This window comes from Lonchura striata, chromosome 4 (assembly GCF_046129695.1).
Source record: "Lonchura striata isolate bLonStr1 chromosome 4, bLonStr1.mat, whole genome shotgun sequence".
NCBI classification, from domain to species: Eukaryota; Metazoa; Chordata; class Aves; order Passeriformes; family Estrildidae; genus Lonchura; species Lonchura striata.
In genome coordinates this window covers 29,736,763-29,749,015 of record NC_134606.1, presented here as the reverse complement: position 1 = coordinate 29,749,015, position 12,253 = coordinate 29,736,763, and the positions used below count along the sequence as shown (strand labels likewise).

Genomic DNA, 12,253 nt, shown 5'->3' with positions numbered 1-12,253 from the left:
AAATTTTAAAGATTCATGATCCGAGAAGACAACTACATATTCATTATAAGATGAAAACACAAAGCTGCTTAGGAAACTAAACTCCCCATTTACTATGCTCTGTTACTAGAAATGTATCAATGGGAAGAACACAGAAACTGGCATTAAAAAAATAAATAAATAGTAGTTGTGGGTTTGGGGCTTTTAAACCTCTATGATCTGTGAAAGAAAGTTGGGTTGGTTTTTTTTGAAGGTTTCAATTGTCCTCACTTTAAAATAAACAATACAGTGCTCAGAAAGGCTGCTTTGTAATTCATAAAGCCTTCACTTTCAGCACATTAAGTGACTGAAGACCCAGTATGTCACACTTTCACATTCATTTTAATACTGAGATATCGAAAACAGAGTACTGAATGACACACTTGAAAAAAACACAAGGAAAACAGTCATCAAGTCAAAAGGATTTTGACTTTCATTACCACTCATCAAGCTATTTAAGCAGTGAATGACCTACCACTTACATTACAGTTTCTACCAAAACCAAACAAAATAATGTGCATTTCATAGAGCTTAGCTGCTCTCCATCAGTGTCACTCTAAGCAATATAAAGCAACTTAAATGTTTGAAGTTTTCATTTCTTGTTTTGACATTAGAACTAAAAAAAAACTTTCAAAGTTGAAAGATCAGAAAAAGTATTCCTTTATGAGAGTAAAATTAGATTAGCCTGTTCCAAAAGGTGAAGAATACATAGCTAACTGTATTTACTAAGTGCTGCTGGCACAATTCCACTGGAGAAAGCTACAAAATTTACCTATGAAGAACTGTAACAGATGCAGAAGAAAAGAAGTCTTGCAGATATTTACTCTCTCCTGCTCATTTCCACTACTATGTTAGGACATAACCCTAAGCTTAACTGAAAAAATAAAAATATAGAAGTTGATAGGAACCACTTTCTCATAATTTTACTGCAACTATTTCATTCTAATTTTCACAGAGTGCAGGTGAAAAAATAATTCAAAACTAAAGATTAGGAAGTAGATAAGAAGCTTGTTCGTTTTTTAGAATCAGTTCCAGAAAGGAAAACAGATTAATCTCGAATTAAGTTTAAAAGCTCTCCTAGTACACCTATCTTGCTTAGGTATAGGATTCAATCAAAATCCCACAGTACAGCCCTCTCAAGAGGCACACTTACAAAGCAGTATTCCTATGCAAACACAGCCAATGACTAAATCATAAAGGAAATAGGATCTACCAGGCATGCTCCTTACACCATAACCACATCTCCACTCGGCAGTGTGCCAGCCCAGGTCACGGTAATGTGGTTAGGAGTCATTCCGCTTCTGCATCTCACAGCCACAATCAGAACACACCCAGAACAGGTGTAAGTGCCTGATGCTTTGACAACTATGCCCTGCTGTCCCTGCACAAGAACTCATACTCCCTTCTTCATCCCAACAGAAGTGCCCACTAGGCCATGCAACCAGAGAGTACATCCCATAAAAAGTTCACTGGGAAGCTGATGCCAAAACTTATAAGCATTCAAAGCAAATGCGTAATTATCAGTTTAGAAATAGTCATGATTTTAACGAACTATCTTCAGTTACAGAAAAAGTGTTCAGCTTTGTAGATGTGCAGGACCCAACATTTCAACGGACACTGTGTCCTGACCTATGTCACCGAGCATAATGAGGAAGATTAGAGGCCATCTGGGTTTACAGTCCAGTTCTGTAAGCCGTTTCCTCATCATCATGTTATATAATTCTACTAAAACCATAGCAAAAGTAGTTTTTTTCCCTATCTTCCACTGTAAAAATAAGTGGCAGTATTCATCTTTACATAATACAAGTAACTACTCACATTCATTTTTTCAAAAACTTTCACAAAACCTGTTCTCAACTATCTTTGCTGTAGGAGACTCTCACTACCTCTGAAGTAAGTTCACTGCCCCAGATGGAATATTGTGAATAACAGGACTCTCAAACACAGAGACCCAGCATACACCAACATCCCTGATAAACACAGCTCAAAAATAACAGTATCTTCATTATTTCCAGCAAGTGGATTTTAAAGTGTTCTAACAGAAGCATCCCCTTACCAAAAAAAGCTTCTAAACATTCCTATAATAGTCTTATATACCTCCAAATTAACTATAATCAAGCAAGTTTAAGGTCCAAGAGCTCTGATGGTATATTACCTCTTTAACTCAGTTGAAAAACACAAAGAGGTTCAGCTAGGTTTTTTCTTCTTTCACATGAAGCTGTGCTTTCCACCTCCACATCCACATTTCACCAATATGCATTTTTTCTTTGCTTTCACTTTACAAGCTATTTCTACAAAAAAATATTCTATAAAGCTTTGCTACCTTCCCATTATCCACCTATTTACCTACAGCAACCTATTGCCAATTTCAGGTTCATGCAAGTCACAGGATCTGTACAAAAGCTTTTGAGCATGTGTCCACTGCCGTACGAGATTTATGAGGGATTTGAGAAAAAAGAATTTCAACTATACTTCCTACAGAAATAATAACTTCAAATAGCATGCAGAATTATAGGCAAAACATGTTAAGAGTCAAAACATTTTGTACACGTATCAGCAATATGCAGATGGCACAGAAGAAACACTACTTAACACTCAAGCAAATCAAAGGTATGTACTTCAAAAAGGCTTTTTATCTACAGTAAAGATGCTCTTGAGAATTTTTTCCTATAGCATTCATGTGAACGCAGGGGCTCTCTAGAGCACCTAATACTGCAAAGAGAAAACTTTTGACAAGTGAAAAAAATTAAATGGAAAACAGAAAGTCCTGAAGAGCTATCACAGCACCATAAAGGCTGAAAACGGGGCCAAACATTTCTTTTTAAGTTTAGCTTTTTAGGACGTACGCTCCACACTGGACATTAACTCCTTAAAAGCAAACCACGCAGTATCATCACACAGGAGCAGCCAACAGAGCAAATCCTCTCCCGCCGCAGCGGACAGCTCTCACACGAGCTGCACACTCACACACCCTGGCTACGGGCGGTGTGTCCGGCACTTCAGCTTCCAGCGCCCGCAGGCTCCGCCGTCCCGACCTGCTCCGATCCCAACGGCGGGCGCCGAGCGCAGGCCCGGCGGGGCTCGCCGCCGCCAACAGGGCCGGCGGAGCGAGCGATGGCCCGGCGCTTCTGCCGGCCGCACCGCTCGCTGCCTGCGGCGGGCGAGACGCTCCTGGCCCGGGGGCGGCGGGCAGAGATCCCGCTCCTTCCCGGCGCCAAAGCCCGGGCGCCGCGGGGTGCGTGGGTAGGCGGGCTCTGCTCAAGGCGCCTCCACTGCCGCGAAGGCGGCGGCGTCTCCTTGGAGAGCGAACAACGCGCCCTGCCCTGCGCGAGGGGCGCGGCCCGCAGGGCCCGCCGCTACCGCACGGCTTCCCCGCCGCCCCGCGCCTGCCTCCGAGCCCACACCCGCGCGGGCCGCCGCCACCAGGGGAAAGGGACGGGAAGGGGGCAGAGCGCCGCGCGAGGGGCAGAAGGCGGCTCACCCCGCGCCGGAGGGGAGGTCACCGGCCTGGCTCCTCCTCCGCCGCCTGCCGCCACTCGCGGGGCCCGGGCTGCCCGGACGAACGTTTCGGCTTCGGGCAGCGGAGGAGCGGCGCGGCCTCGCTTCGCCCGACGCGGCGGGACGGGGCTGCCGGCGGCGCTCACGGCGTTCCTGCCTCAGCCACCGCCGCCATCTTGGCCGCCACTCCGCCGGGGGCGCGGGGGGCGGTTCCTGGCGGAGGGATACAGACACGGAGGGACGGACGGACACTCACCGTTACTTGGCAACCTCCGCGCGCGCAGGCCCTTCCGCTGCGCACGCCCCGCCCGACCGGACCGCGGGGCGCCCGAGGGGGCCCGCGCAACCGCCGGGGCGGTAGGAGAAGAGCGGTGGGCGAAGAAACTCCAACTCCCAGCGTGCATTGTGCGGGGACGCGGCGCGCCCCGGCCCGGCGGCGGTGCCTCCTGGGAATGGTAGTTTTCCACTCAGGGCAGGCCCCGCCCCATGACAGGACTGGGGCACAGCCGCCGCTGTCTGCGGCGGGCGGAGAGTCGTGTTTTTCTTACAAAATAAAATACGAAAACGGCGATAAATTCTGGAAATGCTTTTGCCTGATTGGAAGACGAGTAAAATCACGTCGAAACCCTAAGCGTGGACGAGGATCAGTTCTTGCCCTCGTTTGGAGCAGTGCCGACTACTCTGTTTCTGTCAGCCTCCGGCGTGTTTTGCTCCTTGATTTGTAGCATGGAGTTTACTTTATACTTTCCTTTGGCGAAAAAATATATAGAGAGGTTTTGGCACTTAAAAAACGATAGTTGTGCATAAAAGCCTGTGTGCTGTGCTTGACATTTAACGGAAGTGAAGAGAATCACAGAATACGCTGAGTAGGGAGCGACTCCCAGCTCCAGCTCCGGCGCTGCCCAGGACGCTGGAGTCCCACCCTGTGCCCCGGAGCATTGTCCAAGCGCTTCTTCAGCGCTGTCGGGCTCGGGGCTGTGACCACTGCTGGGGAGCCTGTTCCAGTGCCCAGCACCCACAACCTCCAACCCAAACCCCCCTGATGCGACTTCAGGCCCTGTCAGTCACCGCAGGGAAGAGATCAGTGCCTGCCCCTTCACCTCACAAGGAAGCTGTTGTCCTTCAGGGGACTGGTCTGGGATAACACTCAGGATTTCTGTTTCAGGGAAGCTGGTATCATATACATAACTTTCATTTGGAGGCATGGTCCCTTGTCAAAATGGAAAATCCAAGTATTTTCAGCATTTCCATTACACTGAGTTTCTAAAGCAAAAGCATTTATCATTCACATAGTCCTCATAATTGATCCTGTTGGAGAAACATACTACTGGTACAACATGGAAATGTAGTTAGTCTTCATCTCTCCTATATTAGGACTTACACTATTGTATTTTGCTAAAGCAAAAAAAAAAAAAAAAAAAAAAAAAAGGATACATGAATCCTTTTCAATGACCCATTATTTTTCTGTAATCTAGAAAAAGATTGGAAAAGCATAAAAATAAAGATGTTTCAATAAAAGTAATTTTGTTATCTCCAGCACATTCCCCCACACCAAAGTTCTAGACAATACTGAGTGAAAGAGATGAGCATGACTGCCTATTAGAGCAAAATCTTTCTCCCATTTCTACCACGAGCTACTTGTCTGTATAGCGCCAAATGAAATTACTTTGAAAACAATCTACAACAGTTTGATGGAAGCTCTCTATGTGATGAATATATATTAAAATATATATATCAATCTCTACTGCAATGCTGTAGCTAATAAAAAAGTTAGTTTATCAGCATTTTTATTATACTTTTAACTAATGTCCTATTTTTATGAACTCAGGTATCACGTCTGGATAGTCATCATAATATTGGCAGTGTTGCTGTTGATAAGCTGCTTTCTATTGTTGCAGTGACAAATCTCCCACAGCATGGCAGTTGGAGGCGGAACTTAAGAGAAAATACTGTCCTTAGTACATTGACTACAAATTTTTTTTGCTGTGCCTTATTCTTAAAATAATCTCTCTCATTCCTATTGTTTCCTGCCAAAAAATAATACTTCATAAAGGAAAAAAAAACCAAATTGACTGTAGTATGTTTCAGTAACAATGGAGTATTTTAGTGTAGTCCCTTATATGTTATAACTCTGTGTTTTCTTTTGCACAGTATGAGCTTACGGCATCATTACTCTGAATCTTGCTTGACATTTGGAGGATGATTGTTCTCTTCTTGTTTTCTGCCCCTATTCTGGAATTGGCTGCAAACTTGTTCATGTGTTTTCTTTTCTTTTTGTTTGTTTATTTTAGAAATGGCTCCTCAGAGCCATTTTCCATTTGGGATGAAGAATTCTAAAAGATACAACAGGCATGAAGGAATTGTGGATTGCCCTGCAAGATGCATTATTTCCAGTAGGTGGTTCTCCACTACTGTTGAAAAATAACATCTCAGGATTTGGGAACGATTATGAAGCAAAATTCATATGGCTTAAAGAATGTATTTTAAATTAAATAAAATTAAATAAATTTTGGGGGGTGGGGGGAATGGGAAGTTCTTTATCAATACTAAAGAGCCTCTAAACAGACAGCAACTAAACCCCCCTACAAAGGTCTCTGTTATAAGCACTTCCCTCAGCAACATGCCAATGAGTGCATCCTCACAGAAACTGAAAGGATTATCTTTGAGATAGCCCAATTTAATTAGGATTACAAGTCATGTCAGAGATGTAATTATATTTTTCTTACACAACTTTTGGCTGTATCTATCTTGTTAATTTCTCTTTATCATTCCAAAGTGAAAGAAAGCAAACAAAATACGGGCATGTAAGGACTGGAGACAAGAAGAAGTGAAAGATTAATATTTTATTGAGACAGAGGAGCTGTGAGAAGCATCTGGGGAGAGAGATTTTTGAAAGCACTTGAAACAGATATAATAATTAATTGTGCATGTGGTTCAAGCAGTAGGTGTCCATTTTTCCCTGATTTTATGACAAAGAGGTTTTTGCTGCAAAATTTAAAATGACCAGCCTACTATAATATGGTTACGTATGCACTGCCAAGCTACTATACTAAAGGTATTTTTTTCTCTTTGCATAACTTTAGATTGGAAAAATCTTTTAAATCAAAGAGTTTCAAGTTGATTTATAGGAAGATGAAGCGTCCACTTATCTCTATGAGCTCTGATAACAAGCTAACCAAGTGTAAGGGGAGAGGCATAGGCATTTAAGACCACAAAGCCAAACTTTAGGCTGGTCAAGATTCTCCAATTTAATACTAATAAAGAAACTAGGACAAAAAGGAAACCATTTTTGATGATCTACTCAAGCAAAACAGTCATCAGAAAAAATAAAGGAAAGAGGAATAATTGGAAGATAGGTATTAGCTAACTTAGATCCCAGGAGAAATCTCAGATGGAAAATTAACAGAATCCCTGTTGTAAACATTTTCCACATCCTTAAGGGTGCAGAAAGTAATCCTCTTGGTACTGCTATTACCTAACCAATCTAATATTTGTTGTTATATGCACTCCAGGTACTACATTTTAGAAAATTTTAGTGACTGGAGTCAGACCAAGTGATAAAGTGATGGATGGATCCACAAGACATAACCAGTTTTGTTTTATTAAACACACTTACTTCACACAACCAGAATACATTGGGATTACCAATGCTGCCCTGCCTAACACCACATTTTTCTCATTGTCCTCTTTGAAGTCAGACTCCATTGAAACCTATTTTTAAAACTATTATAAAAGAGGTCCATATAGCACAAAATGTGGCAAGGTTATGAGTATTATTTCACTCTTTAGAAATGGAATAAAAATTTTCAAGCAATTTTTCAAGGGTTTAATCTGGATGTCTATGTTGTTTTATTCAACATTATATTTGATATAGAGTATTCTTAATTACATAGTCTAATATTTATCTTATTTTTCTATTTGTAGTCCATTAGCATCTTCAGATTATTCCTTGGCCAACAAAAGGTAATCCAAGAAGAAACAAAATACTTCAGTACTGAAATTACAGATTTGACTTAACCAGGTGTACCTGCAGATTCTTCAGAAAAGTGAGTAGGAACAACCTTTAATTCACAATATCTTCGGTGGTTGTTTTATATGACAATATTGTCTAGCCACTTCCACATTATTTAGATTTCTGGAGTCATTAATTAAATATCTGCTACATTGAACAAATAAGTAAATTCAAAAGTGAGCAGGAAAAAGATAAAATTATGATACATCTTAAGAATACCACATAATTTTTTATCTCTGAATTGATTCAAATAACAAGATTATGAAAGAAATAAGTGACCCCACCACAGACAAATTATCAGAACCAAGAAGTTTCATTTGCAAATTATAAGAAGAAAAAGGTTGTCAATTCTTCCTATTTTTTTGCTTTGCAGCTGGCAATCTGCAATGTATCTTATACCAGCCCCTCCTGTAGATTCATAGCTAAATGCTTTCTCTACACTGTATGGCTTTAGTTATGTTGAAGACTTACCAGCATTAAAATAGCACATAAATGCTACAGTGAATTCTTCAAAGCCACCCAATATTTTTTTTCATACGTGTTTATGTTTCTTTAAATGGGAAGAAATCTGCTGAAGTTGTGAGTCATTTTACAGCCACTAAGCAGTTTGCGAGCAAACATCCAATCCATAAAAAGAAAAAATTCCAAATAATCATGTGGCCTTTTGTTCATAATCAATTGTGCTGACTTCTAATAAAAAAAAGTTTTTATAAAGAATTCCACTGTAGCTACACAGAGTTGATTAATTTCATGATGTTCTGCATTTTATCATATGGTAGTAATGCTTTTGAAATAGATACTTGCTTTTGTGATACCAGTTTTGCAAGTATGGAGGTAACCAAGTATGATGGCCTTCCATGTCCAATAACTATATACACACGTGCCTATATATATGCAAGGATTTAAACTAGAGTAATTTTGAATGGTTTTTAATAACTTTCTTATCTAAATTTTCTGTCAAATTAGTAATTTAATTACTTTGCTGGTTCCTTTCTTTTTCTGGTGGCAGAGATTTGGCACTATGTGTTCCAATTATACTGTTGATTAGGGCTGGTACAGATGGACAACAGCACTAAATTAATCAATACCAAGGAAGAGGGATTAGTTGGTGCACCTTTCCAAAGGCATTGCATATGTTTCAGAAAGTAGAATATAGGAGAAGGATGTCTTTGAAGAGGGCAAAGGGAAAACTGAGGCCAGCAGGAAGCTTCCTGTGTAAAGAAGGCAGGAGAAGGTAGGATATGTAAGCTGTTCTTCTAAATAAGGCAGAAGATTATGGGCCATGTGCTTTTCTTGGCACTCCCACTAATATCTGGAGCAGGTCACTTTGCCAGATACATTTCCTCACAACATAGTTTAATTAGTATTTGTTATTATTTTTAGGGTGATGAATAGTATACAAACACCAGCAATGGAACTTATTGTGATAATCTTTTTTTTTTTTTTTTTTTAGAATTACTCTGGGCCTTCTCTAAGTTCACTGTTTTTCTGTATTCTGCAAAGATGTGTACAGACCTAGATGTTTGTTAGGTCTTCAACTCTGTGATGTGTTCCTATGTATCTATGCTAGTTACACTGCCTTTGCTACTGCCAATTGAAAAAGATGGGAGGGACTGTTTATTTTTTATTTCTAATAAGAATTGGGGATTTCTTCCCATATTTGATGTGTGATAAAATGATATATAAATATGTTGAATTTACTGCTCTTATTATCCATGATAATGATATGTTGCTGATTTCCGTATTATATATGTGAAATGATAGATTATGATATTACTAAATTATGCGCCTATTTGTTAGAACACTGAACAAAATTGAGGTCAATTATTTAAAAACTCGGATTTATTTTTGTAAATTTTATCCATACATCAAAAAATAAGGTGCCTTTATTCTGTTTCTTCGGACTAGGTAAGAAGTTCTTTTCTGCTTATCTCTTGGTCTCATTAGAGAATTGCTTTTATTGATGTAACATTTAAAATTGACCATGTGATTATGTAAGTTTTAGAGATCACATACTTTAGAGAACACATCTATAGGTTGCAGTAATAGGCCCTGATCACTATGTGCAATATGTTTGGTGAATATAAAAATATGGCAAAATCCTCATAAGTTTATAGATAGATTGCTGTATTTTTGCTGCAACTTATTTCTACCACTGCTTTTTATTAGGATTGTGACAAGCATTTTGAAGACAGCATGCTAAAAAATGAAGACATTTAAAAGATTGGGAAGCTTTTCTTTTTTTATTTTAATATACACTTTTGGAAAGTAGGCTGCCTTTAAAAACATTAACATGCAGAGTTTTTTAGTCACAAAGCTGAGTTTGGCTTATCTTTTATTTCAGCTTCATTCTGTTTCAGAAACAAAATATTGGTATGGGAGTACCCACATCATTACTATTTCATAATGTGCTGGTTTGCAGAAAAAAACTCCCAAAGTTAAATTTACTCAAACACCATGATTTTGATAGAGCTGGTCAGGATGGGTTTTGGGGTTGTTTTGTTTGTTTGTTTGTTTGCTTTTACCCCTCAGGAAAAAAAAAAAAAAAGCCTAGCATCTAAGTTATGAAACTAAGCATCGTATTCCATTTCAAATTTTCAATTTATTATCGTAAGAGTTTAAGGTATGTGAAAGACCATTTCTTTATGGTGGATGTACAGTGTTGGATGCACATTTTCAAATACATAATCTCAGCCAGTCCAAGAATGAAATATATTACATATTCCCTATTTTGCCCTTAGCATTACACAAATGAAAAAAATGCAGAGAAGAGCATAAACAAGTTAATTTATAATAGATAGAATAAAAGTACATTTTGACAAACACAGTTACCATATTGTACAATCTTTGACCCTTCCATATTTCTACAGTGACAGCTGAAGGTGATTTAAAACTTTCCTGGGTAAAAATCATACACATAATCTAAAGAGGTATACTTTTTTCTCATTTTTAACACCTGTGTAACAACTCAGAAGGGAAGACTATATGGTTTCTTGTATTATTAAAGCTCATTGTATGCTTGCAATTCCTTTTGAGTCTGAATGATAAAGAATCATATTATGAATACATTATCTTGCATTTGCTCATTTTACAATCATGGAATCATAAAATGATTTGGCTTGGAAGGGACCTTAAAGATCATCTACTTCCAAACTCTCTCCCATAGGCAGGAACACCTTCCACCAGACCAGGTTGCTCAAAGCCACATCCAACCCAGTCTTGAACACTTCTAGGGATGAAGCATTCACAACTTCTCTGGGCAGTCTGTTGCAGTGTCTGACCACCCTCACAGTAACAAATTTCTTTCTAATATCTAATCTAAACCTGTTCTTTATTCAACTTAAAGCCCTTACTCCTCGTCCTATTAGTACATGTCCTTGAGAAAAGTTCCTCTCCAACCTTCTTGTAAGCTCCCTTTAGGTACTGGAAGGCTGTAATGAAATCCCCCTGGTTCCTCCTTTTCTCCAAGCTGAATGATCCCATCTCTCTCATCCTGTCTTTGTAGAAGAGGTGCTCCAGTCCTCTGATCATCTTTGTGGTCTCCTTTGGGCTTGGTCCAACAGAGTCATGTCTTTCCTTTGCTGGGGGCCTATGAGCTGGATGCAGTACTCCAGATGGGGTCTTACTATGAGAGTGGAGTAGAGGGGCAGAATCACCTCCCTTGACTTTCCAGCTATGTATCTCTTGATGAGGTTATTAATGATCCTTGCAATGTTTTCCTTTTCTTCAGTGCAAACTCTTCAAAGAACAGCATATCTGAATATCTGTGAGAACATCCAGTATTTACTGGTCACATTAACATCTCTGACATTATAGAGCCTCAGATCTCACGAAGTGAATTTCTTAAAAGGAATGATGATTCTTTTATGTATCCTGAGTCAGATGTGTGCCAGAAAGTATCAGCAAGATATATTTCAAGAGGTCAAAACAACAGAAACTTTACTGTTCAACTTCAGAAAATCAGGGAACTTTGGCAAAAAGTTGAAAACAACATTCAATCAACAGAAAACATTTCACAAAGCAGTAACTTAGCACACTCTCAGCCCATTCAGACAAGCAAATGCCAACCCACCCAATTTTAAGTTACTCAAACTTTGAGAAGAGGGAATTAGGCAAAGAATAAAGCAAAGGGGATAAAAGATACAAATATAGCCACTACTTCTGGTTCCAGCAGTGTTTCAGCTATTCAAAGCCCAAGGGAGGTAGGGTCAGACAATATGTGTGCCTTGTGCTCTGGCTTAGGTACAGTTTGGCTTTCCTGGGCCCAGGTGACTTCTGGTCTGGTAGCCAGTCAGGAGCTGCTTTGGGAGCTCCAGGGACAGGGTGTGGAGCATGGCCTCTGGTGTGCCAGGGATTGGCAGCCCCTGTGGGAGCTGGAATACAGGCCCATGTTATCATATGATCCTGTTGTATTTTGTTAATGAAGCCCAGGGATGAGGTGTGTGGAACAGAGTGTTGCCTTGCCAGGGCAAGACTTGGTCTGCCCCTTTCCTCACACAGGTGCCTGAAATTTTTCAAGCCAACCATCTCCTCCAGTCTCACACAAACATTTGCCAGTTTTCAGTATTGAATCTATTCAACAGGTCTAAAAAGATATTTCTGTCTTCTATGACATCCATTTGTATATTCTTTGAAAGTCTTATATTTACTATGTGTATTTGTACAAGACCATTCTGATGATGGGTAGCATATAGATTTCTTGAATAACACAAATCTCTGACTTGA

At 40.0% G+C, this 12,253-nt stretch overlaps 1 protein-coding gene across 13 annotated transcripts in view; it reads right to left on the bottom strand.

The window, feature by feature from the left end:
• Nucleotides 1-3,884, bottom strand: part of PCM1 (pericentriolar material 1) — a 41,538-nt gene extending 37,654 nt beyond the window's left edge. For 11 of the 13 annotated variants that reach the window (XM_077782860.1, XM_021537157.2, XM_077782857.1 and 8 more), the window contains exon 1: nucleotides 3,500-3,709. The gene's annotated coding sequence lies outside the window, so the exon portion shown is untranslated. Of the gene's footprint in view, nucleotides 1-2,989; nucleotides 3,094-3,499; nucleotides 3,710-3,772 lie in introns of those variants that run through there. The other 2 variants (XM_021537335.3, XM_021537244.2) reach the window with 2 other exon arrangements.
• Between the last annotated feature and the right edge of the window lie 8,369 nt (nucleotides 3,885-12,253).